Genomic DNA, 10,038 nt, shown 5'->3' with positions numbered 1-10,038 from the left:
CAAAGGGAAGCTGCATCTACCTTTGCTGCATTGGCAAGGCAGAGCCACAGTGTGACCTGACCCAGCGCTGGCACCGCTGTGCTCCCCAGAGGATGTCAGGCTGGATGACTTCCAGAGGATCCTACTCCTGCCAGCATTTCTCTGCTTCTTTGCATTAATGCAGAAAGATTTCTGGACACAGCCACGAGAGATTAATAAATAGTGGTGACTGAATTTGGAAAGGTAGCTTTAGTTATCAAGGCAGTGAAGACATAGACCTGCCCTTTTAAGTGTTATATATAAACAGGAGCAGGGAGAAGCACCATATGTATTAAAATCCCAGCAGAATTTAACAAAATAAGGGTGACTTGATTTTGGCAGTGTGCTGTTTGGCTTTCAGAATAAATTATTGTTAAAACACAGGAATTAGAGAAAATAGGGATTGAACTAATGAAGTAAAAAATATGAGGGATTGCCAGGAATGTGGAAGAGCCCAGCAGAAAACATTAATAGACAGCATGAATGGAAACAGCAAACTTTTCACCCATTAAGAGCAGTCACAGGAGGGATAAAATGTGCTGCAAAGCAAAACTGATGGACTAAAACAAATCTGGCTAAATTACTGATCAAGGCAAAGTTTTGCCCTAGCATGTATGAAAGCAAAGTGTTACAATTCTGCTATTATTGTTGTTCTATTAATTCTGCAACACATATCAATAAAGATTCCTTTTGTGCTAGGCAATTCCTGTGGATCCTGTGATCTTCATAAGAATTTTCATTTAGCAGGAATATTCCATGCCTTTTTTTTCTAACTATTTTTTTCATGCTAATAGAGTATTCATATGACAGTACAGCTCTTACTAATCTAAGGATTTAATAAAAGGTTTAATTGCAGAGGCATTTTTCTGAAAAGCAGAGGGATATTTATTTGCTCCTCAAAAAGCCATGAGGAAAGTTAAATTAAGAGGTTTATAGTATGAGATTTATATTGGGTTTAAAGGATAGCTGGCCACTTCAGCAGAAGTGGGTTTGAATAATGAGTGATGAAGTAAAGAATTGCTTCATTTGTTGCAGACAAGTCAGAAATTCAAGTCTTTGGGAAGCTTGGAAATTAACTTGAAGTAACATTTGAGTTCAGCTTCTGTCTGATAACCACCTCTCTGATGGGTGATGTGACTCTATGGTGCAAAATGCGTTTTTGTGATGTGGGAGTCTCAGTGAAGTCCCAGACCTGTTCACCTTGTCTTGCTCCTCATTAGTGAGAATGAGAGACTCACAGTCTCTCTGATAAGAGGAATGTGGGGGTCAACATCCAGCCAGCAGCACATCAGAGAGCCTGGTCTGTGCTGGTGAGTGATGTCTCTGTCTGTGCTGGGGCAGGACACAGGACTTGGTGCTGCACATGTCAGAGTCTCTGCTGCAGCAGCAAAACCTGGGGAACCTGCCTTGGTCTGGTTGCCTCTGCAACTAAGTATCTGTGGCACACATTGGATTTTCCCTATAAAAATGTCTCTCTTGTTGGAATGGTATAAAGAATCCTAATGTAAATGAGACTCAACCCACATTGCACACCACAGTAATGCTGATTTGTTACAAAAGGAAGCACTGCTATTCAACACTGTGTTAATGAGTGCTGAGATGTATTCATTTTGAAGTGGGGAAAGGATGCCAAAGCAATTGATCAGGAAACAAGGAAAATTTAAAAGATATATTTCTTATAAAGCAATGTTAAATAGGGGCAGTAGGCTCTGGCTGCAGCTCTATAAAATTCAGATTTACTCTTCATTAAGGAAAACAATATAAGCTTTTTTTGTTGTCACCTAAATTGATACCAGAAGTGTCATTTAATGAATCATAATTGGTTTTCTTGGATCTAAACTAGAAAGGAAAACAAAACTGCAAAACCTCAGTAGTGTGGGCCATGGAAGCCTCATATTTTACCCTACAAATTCTCAAGATTTTGTTCTGTTTGGCAATTGTCATTCTGAGATTCTGTTCTCAATTGCTTTTGGAATGCAAGTTGCAAATTCCAGCCTGATTTTTATTTAATGTAATACTCTCATATGGCACTGGTAATCAGAGTCAGAACTATGCCTGTAAGACCAGGCAAAAGTAGGAAGTCATGGTGTACAGCACTTGAGATTTATGTAGCTGATAATAACAGTTACTTGTGAAACACTGAATGGAAATAAAGGCATTTCTTACTATGATGACAATAGGGCAGTGATGGCTTTGAGTGCCTGGATATTTCTAATAATTCAAAACAGTCAGAAAATATTTCAAACCTTTGAAATAATCCAAAAAGCTTGAATTCCTCATGTAAGGAAAATTGTGGATATCCTAAGTTATTGCTTTTCTTAATCAAACTTTTCATTTGCTTCTTTTAAAACTTTATTAAGAAAATGGAACTGACATGATTCAGATGTCCACTGTTTTGTCAATATGAGCTGCTTTGGAATTTTTCTCAGAACAGCCAATTGAGCAGATTTTTTTCTATGTGGTTAGGAACTTCTACAATTCTGCACTCTGCTTCATCTCCTCCATTTAAGCATGTGCTGTTTTGCTGAAAACTCCTCATTCCTCTAGCCATCTCACCAACTTTTTCCTGCAGGCTACAATCTCCTTGTTTCACCTTTCAGCTATGTCTTTGATTTCTTTTCTTCCTCATTGGCTTTTTTTGCAGTCACATTATTCCTTTTAGGAAAAGTCTCCTTGGCATATGCCTGGGGTGTTCTTGAACTTTGCATCCTCTCATGTCATTGCGCCATTCCTCTCCCTGTTCTTCCATCTGCACATTCAGAAATCAATCAGCACCAATTACCCACTACATCTACAGGGGTTCAGAGCTGCAGGTTTGAAAGAAAAATTGTGGGGGAGTTCAGATTTCAAAGGGGGTCTCATTCTGCTGGATCAATTTGGACTGAGAACATTGGAGTGACTTACTATTCACTGAAATGAATGCTCCCACCAGTCAATAGCTGAATAACTCAAACCTTGCATGACACATTTCATTTCCAACCAGTAAAATGCCTACTTTGACCTCTCTGGAAAATGCTAAATGGCATCAGCAAAAGCAAGGGAAGGTTGTTAATTTTATTATCATCATTGCTGTCAAATAAAGCACTGGAGAAATATAAAGGTTTGTGTTCACAATCTGGCATATTCAAATAATGCAGATGCTATCACAGAAAATTATTTAAATGCCTAATCAGCCTATAGCCCCAAAATAATAAGATATTAAGCCAAGGAATCTTTGGGGTCACATTGATTTGTTTAATAGTTGATGCATTTCATAAAATCACAGCAAGCAAACAGAATTGATTTAGGGCTGCTATTTATGGAGATCAGCTCACTGGGAGCTGTAACCATTCAGTCTCCTGGAAGACTGTCTCATGACAAACTTCTGTGATTACTTACCCTGTTTGTGGCACCAAGAGATTTGTACCACTCTGCTTTCCTGGTAAACTTTATAATCCTGTTTTTTTGCTTACTGTCAGAAGATCATAAAAGAGTTTCTTATTGTGGAAAGTCCAGCTTGAATAAAGAGAAAGCAAAATTCAGGAAATTAGGAAAGCAAATTTTGAGAAGACTGGAAGTTTGAGGAGATGAAAGCAGACCACTAGAGCATGTTGTTCTTAGCACACACCTAATGCTTAGGAACTCACACATCACTAATAATAGACATATTTTAAAAGCAATGCAAACTTCTAGTCCTTGGTTCTCTCAGATAATTTTGGAGGCTTCTTGAAAGTTTTGAAAATTGACTTGTCATTAAATCAAATATGAAATACAGAATTTTATAAACAACAGAAAAGGTGTGTCTGGTATACTGCATTATGTTGCCTTTGAAACCCAGCCATAGGGGAGCTGTTGTAATGGGATTTACTGCTTGTCTAGCTTGGGAAAAGGATAATGTGCACTTGTTCTTTTAAGTTGTGTGCTACACCAGAAATGTTAAAACATCCAGTAGAAGCATTTTTAAATACATTCTTTGAACTGCAGTTTGCAAAAACAACAGTTGGTGGCACTTTGAAACAATTTTTATTTCTAAATGCATTTGCTTATTAAAGGTGTGTACAAGATTACATTAATATTAAATTACTGTTCTACAGTGATTCAGATTAGGGTAACAATACAGAATTTATCAGCTGTCTCTGCACGGAGCACAGACAGCTTGCTTAAACTGAATCTGAAATCTGCATTTGTAAAAAACAAGGGAAGGTGTTCAGGGAGATTAATTCTTCTTAAAAAGAGTCATAGAGGAATTACCAGAAGACAAAAAATGGCAAATGGAAACCAGGAAGTCACTGCAATCACCATGGCTTGCTCTGGTCTGCAGAGGCACCATGGCCTGAAGCAGTGTCACAGCTTTCTGTGGGCAGCTTGCTCTCACTGGGTTCACATTTTGAACAGGTTTTTGCCATGGCATTGATGTGCATGGTATGTAACGTGTATAGATTTCTGTTTCAACCAGCACCCACTAGGTAAATAGGCATTTCCCAGGATTTTAATCCCCAAGCAATGCAAGGATGAAGAACAGAGAGAGACTGCCATGGCCATTCCAGGAGAATCAAGCATTTATCTGTGGTGATCCTATCAACCAAGTGAAATCACACCACCTGCACAGGAACTGCAATGTGTTTGATATCACGGAGGAAACCTGGGCATTACTGGAGAAAACCAGTGGTTTGAAAGATATTCTCTCTCTGTTATCACACACCTTGTCTGAATAAGTGACATTTATAGTAGTTGACAAGAAAAACATCTTTCCTTAGAGATTATTATATATGAGTCTTTCTTCCACAGGCCAGTTTCTTTTGAGCCATTTCAATTCCAGAAGGGACACATCACCAGTTGGTCATGAAAAAAGCCCTGAATACCAGGATGGCTTGCTGCATTAGCTGTGGCCATTTGTTTAAAGGACAGAAGGACCAGACTACAGCTGATACTTGGCAATCTTTACAGCTTGGGCAAAAGCATTTCAGTGCCTTCTGTTTTGTCTCTAATTCTTGCATATTGGAAATGAGAAGTCTCTGTCAACAGAGGGTAAGAAATTTGGATCCACTGCTGTTGCAGATGATTTCTGTTTGCTATCTTGGCCCTGAATATGTTGGTCTTAACAGTATAATCCATAAGTGATTCTTACTTAGTTTACTAAATTACATGTTTTCCAGTTATTAGTAGTTCTTTATATTGGCCAATTTACGTTCTGTGGCAAAATGTTTTGCTCAGCTTCTGACATGCTGCTTGATGCATTTACTAATATGGTCTTTCCTGGGAATGTTTTGCATCTCTCCCATTTGATTCCATGAGGCTGCACTGAGGGGAGAGCTTGCAATATCCAGTATGCTAAGCCAGACCTCCTTGTTGTGAACAGTAATGCTGCCTGGCATTCTAAATTTTCTGTAATGTTCTGCTAGATTGGGTGTAAATGTGAGCTAAATACTGATTTGAAGTGTTTGCTTTCATATACTTCCATGTTCCTCAGCTTTTGCAATGTTCTTGCTTGAGCTGTATTCACGTGGTGCTTAGGCAGCCCAGCAATGCCTACAAGTTTCGTGCCTTAGTAACTTTCTGAGTCCTTGATACCCCCACACTCCCCTGCCTGCAGCAGTATTCTGGGACCATAGCTCTGCTTCAGTTAGGGATAATGCTTTGAGGCTTTTTTTAACAGTTCTCTCCAGTGCCTAATTCAGGAATATGTACCTGGACCAAAAAAAGTGTTCTTTGCTGATGCTAATGTGCTGATGCTGATGCTGTTCTCTTACATGCCTGATCTTGTGCTTGCAGAGGGCTCAGGAATCTTTGTTTAGGTATTTTGTAAACCTGCATGCATAGCTAATCAATTTTCACACACTGCTGCTTTCAGTTCAGGTGTGGATGCAGAAATACCTATTTTCTGACTTTTACCTGTGGATAATTTATGACCCACTCTTTATCTTGGCTGCTAACCAAGGTAGTAATTTTGGGCTCAGCAGTTACTATCCTTCCCTTACATTCTGACCTGCAGGCTTGATTGTTTTTATTATGCTAGATATAATTCTTTTGCTCACATTCTCTCTTTGAGCTGCTGTATCAGTCGTACAACTGTGTACCTGTTATTAATGCTGGCTCTGAAGTGCCTGTAGATGTAAATCAGTGTCCCTCCAGGGATTTCTGTCATTATATTAAATGAACTGGATCACGTTCCTCCTCCTTTTATCCCTACTTTCTCTTTGTCCTTTCTTCTCGTTCCTTCCTCCCTAGGCCAGGTGCCAAAAATGCTGGAGAGGCAGTATCTCTGCTATCAGCTTAAATTGTCAAACTGGCATCCACCTCTTTCATTTCAGGGAGCACTGTGATTGAAATTCCTTTTATTTTAGGCAGTGGTAGTATTTTAAACTCACAACTATCTAAAGAATTGGCGATAATGCTGCTCTGCTTTGCTGTGAAGGGGTGGTTACAGACCAAGTGAGGAAATGTTTGCATAAATACTATGTAGGCAGATTCCCACCTAGAAAAAGCCGCTGTTTCTGCCAAAATATTCAGAATCTCTCTGGCATCCACCACAAGACAATTGTCAGACTTTCTTGGTCTGATCAGGAAAGGCTTTTGCTTTCATTTGGTGCCAGCATGTTTCCCTGACAGTGATGTGAGAGGTGACCAGATGTGTTTGTTGACCATGGAGATGCCTACGCAGGGAGTCTCTTTCCTTCTTCTTCGGCAGAGGTGAGTGGAAGTCTGCAGTTGCTCCCAAGGAGGATGGGTTGACAGTGTGCTTGGTTTTTATGACCTTTCCAGGCTGCATGGGTTGGCATGAATGCTTAATCATTGCAGGTGACAGAATGGGGGAGTCTGGGCTTTGCTCTGGAGCCAGAGTTCTGAGATGAGACCCCTGTGTCCCAGCTGGGGAGGCTCAGCTCGAAGTATACTTCGTGCCACATTTCTCTCTTTTTATCAACAAGGCTAAAAATCAGGGATTTCAAGGACACAGGAGTCCCAAATTCCTGTTTAGCATATTGTTAACTAGTTGAGAAGTAAACTCTGACTCTTCATTTACTAAACCAGAGAAACTTTATTAACTTGCTGCACACTTCTGTTTTGTCAGGCGTTAGGGGATAATAGCAGGGGAGAGGAGATAATATAGACTCTAACATTTCTATTGGATCTGGCTGTGCTTGTTCATGGCTAACTTCCAGATGTGAATGTTCAAACTGTAGGTCTGCAGTGGGGGGATGTGCTTGGTTTTGTTCTAAAGATGGAGTATTATAATGAAAGTAGGACTCCAGTGACACGTGCTTCAGCCTTAGAATGTTTTTCTTCTTCAATTGTTATCAACTAATCAAGAATATTCAGAAGCCTAGCGATGAGGCTAAAAGGGGAATGCTGACTGGACACAAAGATGGGACTGGTTTGCCTCAGATAACCCAAGCAATGATTTGCAGCCTGAGTTATTGGCAAGGAGAGCAATGAGGCACAGTGTTACCTGGGAGGGCTAACGGTTTCTGGGGGCTGACTGTGGTGTTGCTGACCTTAACAAAGAAAGTTTTCTTATACCATACTAAATGTGCTGAAGTTTTTCAGACACCAAAAAGTGAAATGTCATCTCTTTTGATTTGGTAATGGGGAATTGCTGCACAGCATGTCTTATAAGCAGTATATCAAGTGTCACAAAGCACTCTGAATAAGAGGGAAAGTAGACTTATCCTTTGGCAGATGGAGCTATTGGGCAACTTAGCAATTCTCATGTAGGAAAACCTTTGTACAGAGTCAACATTGATTGGTTTCTTTGGTTTCAGTGTGAAAAGATTTTCTCAACATTCACATTTTTTGCAGAAGTGATACTTTCTCAGCCAACTCATTAACTGCTGTGTTCTCTGCCTGAAAATATCTATTTAAACTCTTTGTTGCACCCTCCCAGCAACCTGTTCTGATGCATAGCTCCCTCCCAGGTGATACCAGAGATGTATTTGCCTTTTGCAGATCCTGGAATGAAATACAGAGTTCTTTTTCTATTTCATTACGAATGCAGCTGCCAAGGCCAGCATTTTCATTACCCCACTTTTGCATGCATGAATGCTAAATCCATTATTTATAGGCAAATTTCTGATGATGACTATTTGTATGTCATTGGTGGAAATTCGCCTATGTGCTCCCTCAGAAACAGATTGGCATTATATAACTTCACCTAACCAGCTGTAATACTATCAGAACACGTGTGCAGTGCAGCTCAGAAACAAATGAAAACATTTTAATGGAACATTTATTTTCAGGTAGTAGCACATGTTATGGTGGTGAGTCTGAAAGTATTAACAGCTGACTTACAAGGTGATAGTTTTTATCATTTACATTTGAGATCTAGCCTTGGATTGTCTGTTAATGTCAACAAGACAAGCCACTAATGTCGTGCCAGTAAAATAACACAAAGTAATAACTGATTCCTTTAGGTGGTCATACATTAAAAAAACTAGAATAGCTTCTTCCAAAACATAAAACAGTGTATGGAATATGTAGACCTAGCCTTAGCAAACATGCTCACAGGTCGTGTTGCCTCATCTGCAAAGGATTTCCTACCTGGGGGAGCAGTGGCCCTGTCACTGAGGGCTGCTCATGAGTAAAGGGCTGAGTGATATGCAGTTGTCTCTTGTCTATCTGAAACCCAATCAAGCAAATAAACAACTTATTTGCATAGAAGAAGGTTCTTAAAAAAACCAACTAAACCCAACTAACCCAACCCAAACAAAAAACCCACATATGAACAATATTATGAATTCTTTTAACCCTGTTGAGCCCAAAAGGTCAACCAAAAAAAGAAAAAAAAAAAACCAAACAAGAAAGCTTCTGATGTCTCTGAAAAAGGCTTTTGCAGACACTGACAGATTTTTCATTTCACTTGTCTACCTGGGTGAAACAGTCACTCAAAAATGGGATCAATGACTTTAATCAATATCTCACCCAATATTGTGAGAGGTCATCTATCATTGTCTCCCAGCACTAGGGTAATTTGCAAACAGACATTCCTTGTGCTGGAGTCATGCCCAGAGGGCTTTAGCAGGAAGGGAATACCTCTCTGTTGGTCAGGCACAAAATAAAAAAGTCCACACTTACTGCTGGAACAGGAACGAGCTGTGACAGGAGTAAAACACAGGCACCAAAGGCTTGAGAGGGAAGGGGTGAGTGAACATAATGGCAGAGAAATGGCAGAGTAAGGCAGAGCCTTTGAGCTGCTGTTCCCTGGGGCTGAGAAATGGCTGTAAGGGGGGCAGCTCATTAGAAGACCAAAGCTGTCTCCAGCACCTAAAGCAATTAGTAGATTTTTCAGAAGAGCTGGTGCCTGAGTGTTTCTGAAAATCTCCTCATAACAGGACTGTGGAAGCCACAAGCTCCTGACTGCCACTGAAAACATGGCTTTTGGTTAGCAGTTGACATGGAAGCATGGAAGCTAAAGCCACCCTAAAGACTCTGTTTAGGTATGGCTGTTTGCAGTGTTTGTCAGTGCATGTTCCTCCTCCGTGTCCAATACCAGACCCTGTTGTGTCCTAAACATGGGAATTATTGATGTCATCAAAGGTTAATAGTTAAAGAAATAATTTCATTATTAAGTAAGTACCCCCAGCTGAAAAGCTGTTAATCATATCCCAGGAGAGCTTGCCAGCTTGCATTTTTGAGGATGCAAGGAAATGTTATTGCCTAGTTTTTATGTCACTGTGTAATGAGAATGGGTGTCTTACTATTTTATATAGTGTTCAGATATGAAATATAGCCAGACCTCTCTTGAAGTGTTACTCTGGTTTGATACAAATTTCAGGAAAATGGCATAAATTTATTATAGTCCATATATACAGGAAATTCTGATCTTTGATCAGGTTATTAAATTGACTCATGTGCCAAGGGAAAACAAAATGTTTGCAAAAGATGATAAAAAATGAAATTAAATTGAGGTTCACAGGATGGGATGGATTTCAAGGCTGGAAAATCAGAACTTAAACATTAAAACATGAATATTATATTATATTAATAATTATAATTGCTTTAAATATAGCATATCTGGCATAGTGGTATTGTTGTTTTGCTTTAGGA

General features: G+C 39.6%; 1 protein-coding gene across 3 annotated transcripts in view; it reads left to right on the top strand.

Moving 5' to 3' along the window:
* Window positions 1-6,241: 6,241 nt before the first annotated feature.
* MEI4 (meiotic double-stranded break formation protein 4) overlaps window positions 6,242-10,038 on the top strand; it is a 132,801-nt gene continuing 129,004 nt past the window's right edge. Inside the window, exons 1-2 of one of the 3 annotated variants that reach the window (XM_071444405.1) lie at window positions 6,242-6,687; window positions 9,324-9,428. The gene's annotated coding sequence lies outside the window, so the exon portion shown is untranslated. The remainder of the gene's footprint in view (window positions 6,688-9,323; window positions 9,429-10,038) is intronic. The other 2 variants (XM_071444387.1, XM_071444396.1) reach the window with 2 other exon arrangements.

This window comes from Agelaius tricolor, unplaced genomic scaffold, assembly GCF_023055355.1.
Source record: "Agelaius tricolor isolate 1412-34295 unplaced genomic scaffold, bAgeTri1.0.p SCAF_1, whole genome shotgun sequence".
NCBI lineage: Eukaryota > Metazoa > Chordata > Aves > Passeriformes > Icteridae > Agelaius > Agelaius tricolor.
The sequence above is the reverse complement of the archived record's forward strand: the minus strand, read 5'-3'. Positions and strand labels throughout refer to the sequence as shown.